Source organism: Watersipora subatra, chromosome 2, assembly GCF_963576615.1.
Source record: "Watersipora subatra chromosome 2, tzWatSuba1.1, whole genome shotgun sequence".
Taxonomy (NCBI): Eukaryota; Metazoa; Bryozoa; class Gymnolaemata; order Cheilostomatida; family Watersiporidae; genus Watersipora; species Watersipora subatra.
Window position 1 is genome coordinate 36,982,394 of NC_088709.1, and position 12,217 is coordinate 36,994,610.

A 12,217-nucleotide genomic window follows, 5' to 3' on the forward strand; every position below is an offset into this window, starting at 1 on the left:
TTTAAAAGATTATACCTGACACCTTATAAAATGCACGCGGGAGAATCGATAGTTTGATCTGGACACAGTATTTATTTTACTGTCTATGCAACAAATCTTTCTTTATATCATTTAAGGCTATAGCTAGAGCAAATTATCTCTTTTTTACTATCAACAGAATTCAACATTTTTAATTTGATTTCCTAAAAACTATCACAATCAATGCATTACTTTCGCAAGGCTAATCTGGGGTTTGGAGCCTAAGCTTATACAATGCAGCCGAGCATGTAGAAAGACATGCATATGTAACACTCAGCATTAGATTTCACTACAGCTACGCCTCAGCAAAAATATATTTTAATACTTTTAAAAAGCTATCTTGATGTTTGCAGTAATACACTACCAAAGCTTTGGTTGCCATGGCATACACGAAACATGTCCTGAACAATTCTATGAACTTGAATAATTGCACAAATACATTTATGTTGGAGGAAGCGGTGCTTATCTCTTTGTAAACATGTTTACGAGACTACGAAACATAAGCTAGTCAAATTCAGATTAATATGAACATGATTGAAATCTTTATTGTAATGTTGTTTAGTAAATGCTGAAAATATGTTTTTGTATCCTTCATAGTTCTCTGCATAAACATTTCTGCAATCGTTATCTACAGTCTTGTAACTGCTTATGAATGGTTACTATTACATATGTTTCTACACATTGAACAGGTGTGTTTTTGTTTTATATGGTTAGTGGATATTTTCATATATTCATTCTTTTTTAAGTGTGTAGCAGTCTAGAGGGAAGACTCCCAACTTGCTGATTAAATTCAGAAGTCCTGATGGCAGCTGTTATAATTAAAGTACATCATCAGAAATCTTCTTCATTGGAAAATCTGCCAACAACGAGCGGTCATAATGCCAGACCTCAATCTACATCATGTGAACCCTCAATGAGTCGTCCCATGCTCCTCTCAACTGAGAACTATGGTAGCTCGAAAGACGATGCTGTTAATTTGATTGGCTACCGACAGATAACTGCAAATAACTCGATGACAAACAATGCGAGGTGGCACTCTGATACAAACCTAGCCACGAATCCATATCATTCAGAATCGAAGCTATTGGTTAATAAAACAGAAGTTGATATAAATGATGAGGAAGCTAGTCTAACCATTTATTGGGACATTAAAGCGAACGTTTCTGCCAAAGACTGGATTGGTCTTTACAAAACCAGTAAGAATTTTTGTAGAAGTTATACATCATGACATAAAGCATTAATGCATTATTTTTATGTGAGCATGTTATACCATTAGGATTTTGGTTATTATTATGATTTTATAGTTATACTTTTATGTAGGTTAGTACACTTTCTCGGAAAGGTAGGGGATTGTAAAAAGAAGTCAATTTGTGAATGTAATGTCTTCTCTTGAAAAACAGACGCGCTCATGCATGATAGATCGAAAAAAAACTGTTTATCTATATTCTATAGTTTTGACCGTCAATGTTGTTCGATTCACGTAGAGTAATGTTTTTAGGCTACTAATGTCTGGTTGATGTTGCTGGTTGGAAAGAGGTTACAGAAGCTTGAGCTTTTGCTATTATGTTTCCTGAACGCTTATCTGTAGGTCATAGTCATATTTTCTGTAACAGAGTGTTTTAAAATGGTCTTTGTCGAGTACCTAGCAATGTATCTAAATTTAAAGGACCAAGCTATGAAGGTTATTGCAGCCTGAGCATTTAGGAATTGATGTCAGCAACCTTCCACTCATGATAAAATGCATCTAACATTTATCCACAGTTAAACTGGCATATCCTCTGTTATATTTAGATCAAGCTCATCCTGGAAAATGGCTTGACTACAGGAATCGTGGCGTGAGTGGCAGCAAAAAAGGAGATCTTGTCTGGCCTTTTAATAGAATAGCCTCCGTCTTCACAGAACGTATGTTCATATTCAGTCCGCTTCCTACTCCTATGCTTTCTTCAAACTTGTGCACAATCTGACACAATTGTTTTAAAAATACAGATAGATCTTCAGCATAACATGAATAAAATATTTATCTTTATGTACACAAATTAATTTTTTAATATTACGTAGATTTCTTTTACATTATACCACTAGATTACATAGATACTAAGTATTTTACTCCGTTCGTGTTATATCTCCTAGCTGAAACAAGAATATGTTTTCGGTATTACCATGGTAACACTGGGAATCTGAGAGCTGTTACAGAGCCAATTCTTGTCAGGAATTCTTTGGCCTCTTCTTCTGGTGTAAGAGATAAGTTTTCTGTTTACATTAACCTATTGTTGAGATCTCACTATAGCGATAAGAGGATGTACCCAGCACCTTCAAGGTTGCTACATACAATTTTGTTGTAGAGTGGTCTATGGCGTCAGACATCCATGGACAGTGAGGCAGAAATAGTGCATCTAGCAATCGAAGGTAGGCTAACTGTTGCTAGGCTGTCTGCTTGCTTACATGTAGTGTCATAATGTTACTCACGAGTCAAGTCGTTGTGGTCACTTTCTGACTGCTGTCATTGGACTGTTTGTTTATCAGGTGTTGTTCTTCAGCATTTAAAATGTTTTCACTAGCGTAGTGATAACATGTTTGAAGGCATAAAATACACTTTGTCAAGATCATGCATAATCTCTAAGATCCATTGTATGCAGACATTGAGGCTACTCATGTGAGAAAGGGCATGTTCTTCAATCCTGACCCTTATGTAAAAATACGAGTAGAGCCAGGACAGGATAGGTCTCAACCTGCTCTCTCTTACCACTACAAGGATTTTAGGACATCTGTTTGCGACAATACAACTGAGCCAAGGTGGCACAATGAGGTACATTCTTGTAGTACATGTATTTGAAATAGACTATTACTGTTAAAAATATAAATTTCTCTTCAAATTGGATTACAGTCAAATAGCATTTGAATACTGTCCAACTCCGTAGAGCATTTAAAAAAAATGATGATATTCAAATGAATATACCGTAATACCTCTATTTGAATGCTATGTCGCTCTATTTTTCAACCCTTCCACTACAGTGGCATTTTATTAGAAGTGATGTTCAAATAGACGGTTACGTTGTATTTTTCAACCCTTTTATATTGGCTTCTATTAGAGGTGCCGTTTAAATCAATGTGGTGTTATAATATAGGTTTTACAGTAGTTTCCTAAATGACAACTCCATCTAGCTCAATAGAGCATTTAGAAACATTAATTAACTTAAATGTAGCTTTACAGTTGACAGTCCCATGCAACATAGTAGAGGATTTCAAAACATCTCTCTAACCTGCTTCTAAAGTTGCAGTGATTTTCCAATAACTGATTCGATGATGGAGCAGGTGGGCTATCCAATGTTGGTTCAGCAAGAAATTAGTTTATGGCAGTAGTAGGTTCACTAAAAATGCCTGCCAAATTGAATACAACTAGTATGTAACATGGCTGGAGTACACAATGTTCTACCAAATTATTATATTAAAACAATGCTTCTGTGAACTTGTTAAACAATTTACTGCAATTGTCCTGAGAAATCTATCGGCATCATCCTTACCGGCATCAGTTTTGGTCAGAGAGTGTCTTGTATAATTTTTTTTATAGCGGAAGGATTTAATTTTTGAAACAGAATATGCATAAAGGCTGAATATGCGTTTCTTTTCAATGTCTGTGATGCTCATCATAAAAGAGAGAACCGGAATTTTTCATTCAATATTCTTGTGTTTTCTTTTTTGCCTCCAGACTTGCAAGCCATCTGCTTTCCTAAAATGACTATCCACTAGTTTTTACTAAACTGAAAAACTCTGGTTTACACTGGTTATAATATAATGCATAGCATTATATACATGATATAGCATTATGTACATGATATAGCACGAAAGCGCACATGGTATAAATTGTCAAATGGTACAAATTCGGCTATTAATTGGAACACATGAATAGTATCTTGGTAATCTACATAGAATGTTAGTCACTATTCAAAATTACTGCCTCAAGGATCTTATCCTGATGTGTAGACCAGAGCAAGCCAGTCATCTGTATGGCTGATTTTTTTACTTACAAGAGACTTCCAGGAGATCTTTACTGATCATTGATGCAAGCATAACTAGTTTCTAGCATCGTGTGGGGTTATTACACGTTGACTTTCAAGTCTTCTCAGTCATGAAAAGAAGGAGCAACATCCAAATATGCTAGTTGTAGCGTAAAGCTAGTACAGTTCATCTCATGTCATGTTGGCGGTACAGTTGATGAGCAGTCGGACTTATAGTTTGTCCGTTCAGATAACCACAATTGTAGTTAAATATTTGAATTGCATTCAGTGTATGAATTCCATTCACCAGGCAACTAGAGAATCCCTTTTGATTCGTTAGCAAACAGACAAAGGTTAGTAAAGGTTTACGAGAGCAACCTTTCCTAGGCCATCTTTTCACCATCTGTAGTACATTGAGTCTTCAGGTGATATCGTGGTAAGTCATTTGATGAACTGCTTTCCTGTTTGTTCCAGGCTGACTGTTAGCTGTCAATTAATTGGTCGAACGCCACATGACCACATCTGTGGTACATTGATGTTTAAACCGACAATCATTCCTTATGATGGTAAGCAAAGTAATCTGGCAGGTTTTTGTCTACTTGAAAGGTGTGTTAATTATTATCTGGTAGAGTTTGGTGTTTACTTGAATGTTATGTTAATTGTTATCTGGTAGTGTGGTGTTTACTTGAATGTTATGTTAATGATTATCTGGTAGAGTTTGGTGTTTACTTGAGTGTTATGTTAATTATTATGTGGTAGTTTGGTGCTTACTTGAGTTTTATGTTACTTATTATCGGGTAAAGTTAGGTGTTTATTTGAATTCTGTGTTAATAATAAATTATAATGAAATAAGAAGTGGAAGCTAATAAGTTACTTCATTTTGTCCGTAGATATTACAGCACAGAATACATATTCATTTATTGTCAATGTAATAACAGCATGGAGAGGAAACATCATATTGGGGCAGTAGAATATTTTAAAGTAGAGTTTCTTTTGCGTTCTTTCTGGGTTTCAATGCCTTGGAAACTTCAATAATATACTCTACAGTATAATTGGACTTTAAAGTTTATAGAACGGCTTAATTCTGCAGATACTGATAAATATTTATATGCACTGTAGCGAGCAGGCATTCAATGGATAGGAACCATCTTGGAGAAACAGGCGTAGGCTGCTGCGCCATCACAGACAGTGCAGTAGAGAACGCTGTAGATAGATCTTCTGCCGATATTCTCTCCGATTCCTCTGGGAACAGTGATGTTGAACTTACTGACACGGCTGAAACTCCAGCAATGCGGTGAGCATGAGCAACTTTGTCAGCCTGACCTCCTTATCTACTTGGAATGTTTAAGATCATCGTATTTCAGCAAAAAGAATGAAGTAGCTTGGCGATGTAATTACAGTTGCAAATAGTTAATGTGATTGTTTCTACTTGCATCAGTTTACTGGACATTTAATTTTTTTCGAAATTTTTTTAAAGCATTAGTGCAATAAAATGACTATTAAAATACATGACTACGGACATTGCATTAATTCATGTTTGTGAATGCAAGTAAAATTTTATAGGGTGAGCTCCAGCAAATCTATCTATAACAGCTACAAGTTCACACACACAGTAAATAGTATTTATAGTAAATAGCTACTATCAGTTTTAGTAGCTTTTAGCTCTCTGTATGACAGGCCTTAACTCACTCTGTATGACAGGCCTTAACTCACTCTGTATGACAGGCTTTAACTCACTCTGTATGACCGGCCTTAACTTACTCTGTATGACAGGCTTTAACTTACTCTGTATGACAGGCTTTAACTTACTCTGTATGACAGGCTTTAACTCACTCTGTATGACCGGCCTTAACTTACTCTGTATGACAGGCTTTAACTTACTCTGTATGACAGGCTTTAACTTACTCTGTATGACAGCCCTTAACTTGCTCCGTATGACAGGCCTTAACTTACTCCGTATGACAGGCTTTAACTTACTCTGTATGACAGGCCTTAACTTACTCTGTATGACAGGCCTTAACTTACTCTGTACGACAGCCCTTAACTTGCTCCGTATGACAGGCTTTAACTTACTCTGTATGACAGCCCTTAACTTACTCTGTATGACAGGCCTTAACTTACTCTGTATGACAGGCCTTAACTTGCTCCGTATGACCGGCCTTAACCTACTTTTTCTGCCTGCGGAGATCTAGAACGGTATAGCAGTGGCACTAGTGGTGATAGTTCTGTGCAAACACTTCCTACTGAAATGGATAACAATTCCGTTTCTTCAATACCTCAGGTAATACTGACCTTTATTGATTTATTGAACAGGCATTTATTATTAATTTCAATAACTCTGCACGCATTGTTCAGTCATTGTTAAGTGTCAGTAAGATGCGAATGGATATTTGAATAAATTACAAAGACAATTTGAATCAATGTCGTTGTTTATTTGGCAAAACACAGTTTTGTTAACCTAATAATTATATTACATGTTTTATATAGTATGCTTTTAAGTTGTTGTTGTTAAGGCAGAAAAAACTAGCTGGATTCTGTAAAGTCTGACCTTTTTTAACCAATCAATTTATTCTCTCTCAAAACCAACAGTAAAACTTACACAACAAAATTTCCTTAAAAACGCTAATAATAACAACTAATGATAATAAAAAATCTAACAAGAATGTCATGGCCTTCGCCTGGTAAAGGCTAATTCGCACTCGTCCATTTATTTGTCAATGTGACGCGTTATTTCGTGTGTCTAGCCACAACAGCCTCAACTCTTACACATTTTGACACATTTTTTAAATGTAAGTCAGTGGCTGTCATTTGTTGCTTTTCTTCTTAACGCCACAAAAAACGTAGCGATCATGTATCTTTTGTAATTAACTTGAAACTTTCAGAGCTACAAACTATTTGATACATTTTACATGATTAACTTATGTTTTAGCTCTGTCACAACTGCTAGTTACATTTTTCTTAGTCAAATAGTATTTGAACATTGTGCTTTACCAACTTATGTAAACTTTGTTGAACGCAAATAATATTGAAAGTTAGCCTATCTATAAATTATTTATCTGTAATTTTTAAAAAAGAATTGAATTCTATGTTAGAGCATTAAATGAGGTGTCTCTAGACTATTGTTCACTTGGGGGCAAAATCTGAGTTTTTCAGAAGTATTAAAGACCACCAACTAAGGTGAAATCTACAGTTTGGTAACAGTAATGGTATACAACTTGTTAAGTAAGTTATTGCCATAATAAGTCTACGCCATAATAAGCTAAGGCGGGTAAGGTATATCATGTAACAATTAATTCGATAATGTTTTGCTAGACTAACACAAGGAAGAGCAGCTCGCTAGAAGCAGTAAGCGTAGTGCGCAAGTCTAGATTACTTTCATTGATCGCTTACTAGCATCATATTTCAAAATATTTTATTAGAAAGTCTAGATATCTTTTATCATTTGAGATTCTCTGTACCGTTTTAGGTGATCTGACTGCCAGGATGTTTCAAGATTAAAATTAACATAACTTGATAAATTTGATCGCATTTAAAATGCTCAGAAGAAAATCACTTTTTCAAAAATGACGTCAATAGTCGCACTTCATGTTTGTCCCTCTCGTTGTGACATTGGCTGTTCATTCAATCTGCAGTGTTACACATCTCTATATATAGTGACATATGTTTTATTTTGTATTTGCTCAGGATTGTTTAAATAAAACTTCAAGTATAGTCCCAGATACGTACACTGCTATAGATATTTCAAATGATTTAAAGATATTTTGGTTAGAATTTGTCCCATTGTTTTCCTCTAAATGCTGTGTAAACATATGAGTACCCAATGCTGGTGTGAACGTATGAGTACCCAATGCTGGTGTGAACGTATGATTACCCAATGCTGGTGTGAACGTATACATATCACATATAAAAAATATGCACGACTATTAATGCCATTTTGAGGAAATCTGGGTGCGTTTTTTCTTTCTGAGCATTTGAACTGCGATCAAGTTTTTTCGCCTTTAAATATCTTTAAACATCCTGACAGTCAGATCACTTGAGACAGTAAATGAAATCTCAAGATAGAACAGTATCCTCACATTGTAATAAAATCTTTAAAAACTTGACATAAACCTTTAATGTGAAGCCTCCATTGAGTCTAACAAATGCTAAATATCATAGTTATGAGAGCTTTTTGTTTCACAGCTAACAAAAATTCATCTAAATCGAACTAAATGCAGCGCAAAATAGAATGTTCAAACTACTGAAATTTACCTATTAAGATGCTTGATGTGGAGGCTTTGTTTGAAAAGAAAGTCCTGGCTTGCCCTGATGTTACACCAGAGCAGTTAGCATAGCCTATAAACATTAAACTATTGATGAATATCTTGAGCTATATTTTTCAATAATTGGCCGTAGAGATAAATGCATTCCACATGCTGATGAGGCTACGCAACTTGGTTGTAACGTAACATTTTGTACCTTAATCAAGTGAAAAAACTACCATATTTTTTCTGCAGTCGTAAGGAGTATTCAATTGGAATAAAATGCCACCCATGTGCCATATACATGTACACATACCCACAACGTGTAGGGAATCTGAAAGCGCCCTAGAAGTGATAGCAGTTTGTTTTTTTCCTAAAAAGTCGGAAGTTATGAACCTGACACTCATTGACCAGTACTCTCTTCAGTGCTCACTGTGTGTAGTTATAGCAAGAGGAATAAGATCGCCAAGAAATATCTCAAACATGAAATTTGACTGTTGCTGACAGTGTGTATTGCCAATTCGTTTCAGGTGGCGGTTAATCTCAGTGAATTACCTCCTCACACTGTTGAAAATCGAGGAAAAATACAGATTGAAGCAGTCGAGTCTACACCACATGCACTGTCATCTGTTGATTCTGATGAGTTAGACATTACTCGGTCTTTCTCAGATCCGTTTGCTATTTACCAGTTAGAGGAGGGGGATGTTGACATCCAAACAGCCAGGAGTGTCCAAGGATGTCATGATCAGGATGATATAAATGGAGGGGTTACTCTAGACAATTCTGATACTATTGCCTCTGAAGATTTTTCTAGCCTAGCTAGGGATGTAGCTATTCCTCAGTTAACCTCATCAAATTATGCAGAGGAGAGCTCACCATCAAACGTTCTCACTTCTAGGGATAATACTGACTCTGTTGTGAAAGCTAGCGACACTAATCAGGCAGAGTCTAACAGCTCATGCACAGCAAGTGCCGATGCTTATGCAATGAGGGACAAAGCGCGTAATACCCAGAAAGTTTCTGAATCTGAAACCACGCAGGCTCAAGTAAAAAGCTGTGATGACCTTGCAATAGATATGCAATATGCTGAGAATACACATGGTAGTGAGGAGATGAAAGGCCGAGGTGTGTATGGAAAAGATGGAAATGATGTAACCATCATCAAAAAAAATAATCTGAAGTTTTGCATGTTTATTAGTTTTTACTTTTATGAACACTTTCATTATTTACCTCCAGACTTTCCTCTGCTTTCACTTTCACCAGAAAACATAAGTAATGTAGCTTGAAAGCACAAATAAATCCAATCATTTTTTTTAGAAAAAGTGAAAGATGAATCATCGGTGTCATCAAACAGCACTGATGGCACTCTCATTACTAGTTCATTGGAGAATCCTCCCGTTCCAAGGCAATCCATACTGAGAGCGTGTGGTGATATTAAAAATGGTAAATAATAAATATGGAAATATTCTTTGTGAAATATTCAATGTTAACGACTCCAACATCCAAAATATATTATAAAAATACATTTATACCCATGATACACACATCTTTAATGATCATATATCATTGTACATGCTCTGCACATCTGCAACAATTATGTAATAACATATTATTGCCAATACCGGAAACTGTCATAAAACAATATATTGTTTTTGTATTATACACATAAACAAGTAGTATTAATTTTAGTGTTTCTATAGATTATATTGGTATGTATCTTGGTATGTAAATATAGGATTTAAACGCACTGTAAATATTCATGGCGTGGTTTCACAATTCAACTGTAGTATAAAAGAGCCAACAGAGTTATATAATGATAATATTTATTGATCACATGACTTTCCTTCTGGAATGTTCCTTATTTAACAGAACTACTGTATATAAAGGATTGTAGAACGTAATAAAAGTGAAATCTATGCACGTAAGAAAAGTGACTAATATTATTACTAGCTCAGTTTTTTTCATATATTCCTATGAATAAAGAGTAAGTAATATATTATTTACCTCAACTATAAGTCTACCATTAAACTGTGTTGTTGAAGTTCTTACTACATCTCTCATTCTCTTGTCTATATGTTGCAGTATAACTTTGACATGGTACTTGCTTGTTCAAATGTTAGCCAAGATTTGCTCTATACATCATCAGCACCTGACTACTAGATATTTAGACCCTCAATAGCTCGGGTAAAGAAAACAGGCTATCAATAGCTGAACAGGCTGAACAATTTTGCTATTCAAACATACGAATGGGTTGCTAATCAACTAAAAAAGGTGGTCTAAAAAAAAAATAAAAAAAACTAAATCAACTGGGTCAGCATAAGTTATTAACAATGACTCAGGTTAGAGCTGAACTGCTGCCGACATCACACAGCTGACCGGGATCTTTGCATGCTGACTGCTGTAAAGAATTTTGAATTACATGAAAAAATATTATGTTTAATCTTTGACCTTGACATCAGACTAGGTGTAGCTGCTGATAGGGTAACTGTCAGCGGCTTTATAAAGGAAGGCAAGTATTTAAACCTGTGAGCAGCTTGCATGGCCCTACACTTAGACTGAGTTTTTCCATACCATGTGAGAGTAATGCATGAGGAGTATTCCCACTGCCCCTCTTTGCTCTGGCGTCAGAAATTCAGCATATTTATAGATTACCATGTAACTACAATTTATCAGGATTTAACTATTCAACATACTCTGAGCTGAGACTTTAATATAAATAAAATGAATGAAATAAATAAGTAAAATGACTTACATTAATATTCAAGAATATGGTGAAAACTCTATACATAAATTATCTGATAAAACAATAATACAGCATGCACAAGAAATATAACAAAATAAAATATAACATAAGACGGTATAGTATTTAGCTATTAAGTAAAACCTCTGGCTCCAGAGAGTACCAGAATTAGTGAATGGACACAAACGGTAACAGTTACTGGAGATGATATAAATATTATAACTAAAAATAAAATGGTAACTAGGTGCACTTTATGATTTCATACACTCACCTTGAAATTTCTTTATAAAAGGAGTAGATGACTCCATCAGGATGCTGTATCGTTATAAAAACAAAAACGTTACTTATTTAGTTATTAATGTTTTGCTAGCCTCAAAAAGGGCACGGCTAGAGCCTGTTGCAATGAGTCAGTGCTTGAATACTATTAATTGATAGGAAAACCCAAAGTGACATAAAATTATTTCTACTGTTTTAGTTACTAACAGCTGGTTTTCATTCACTGCTACAAGAAAAATGTGGTGACCCAACTATTCTCCTACTGTGTCTGGCATGTGTTCATACATTCGACCTTGTCATGTTCAGCTGCGGTTCACATGCAGAAATTCATAAACTGCCATATGTTCCTTTAAATATTAGAAGTTTACCAAAATGATTGAATTTCAATATCAATTTGAATAGCTACCAATTTCAATGTATTGAATAATTCTGGAAACCTAGTCAACAGATCTTACCAATGAGCTCCAGAGTTAATCACTTGGATTCAGGAGGAGATCACACCGACTAACTTGTTACCTTATTAATAACTAGGGCTCTGGCAGTCTAGTAAGCTATGAGAGATCATCATGTGTGCCAATAAAATACAAACAATTACTCTACCATCTATACTCAATAATTCTAAACTACTGGAAGGTGAACAAGAAGCACGCATGGTATTGATGCAGAACGCTGCGAGTTCATATCCTGCGTGATATAATCTTTTTTCAAATGTAACCCTGCGCTTTTATACAGACAGACATGGTTCTTATTATAGTAAATATTACAAGTAATACCCATCAGTCACATTGTTGTTGATAAATTTGATGATGCTTCATGTATATAGAAACCCTTGTTGAGTAGCAAGAGCAGCCCGTATTGTAAGCACTCACCTCTATTATATGCTCTGGTTAATAAGTATTTGCTTTGCTATTGTTACCTGCTTATCTTTGCCAAAACTTAGAAAATCA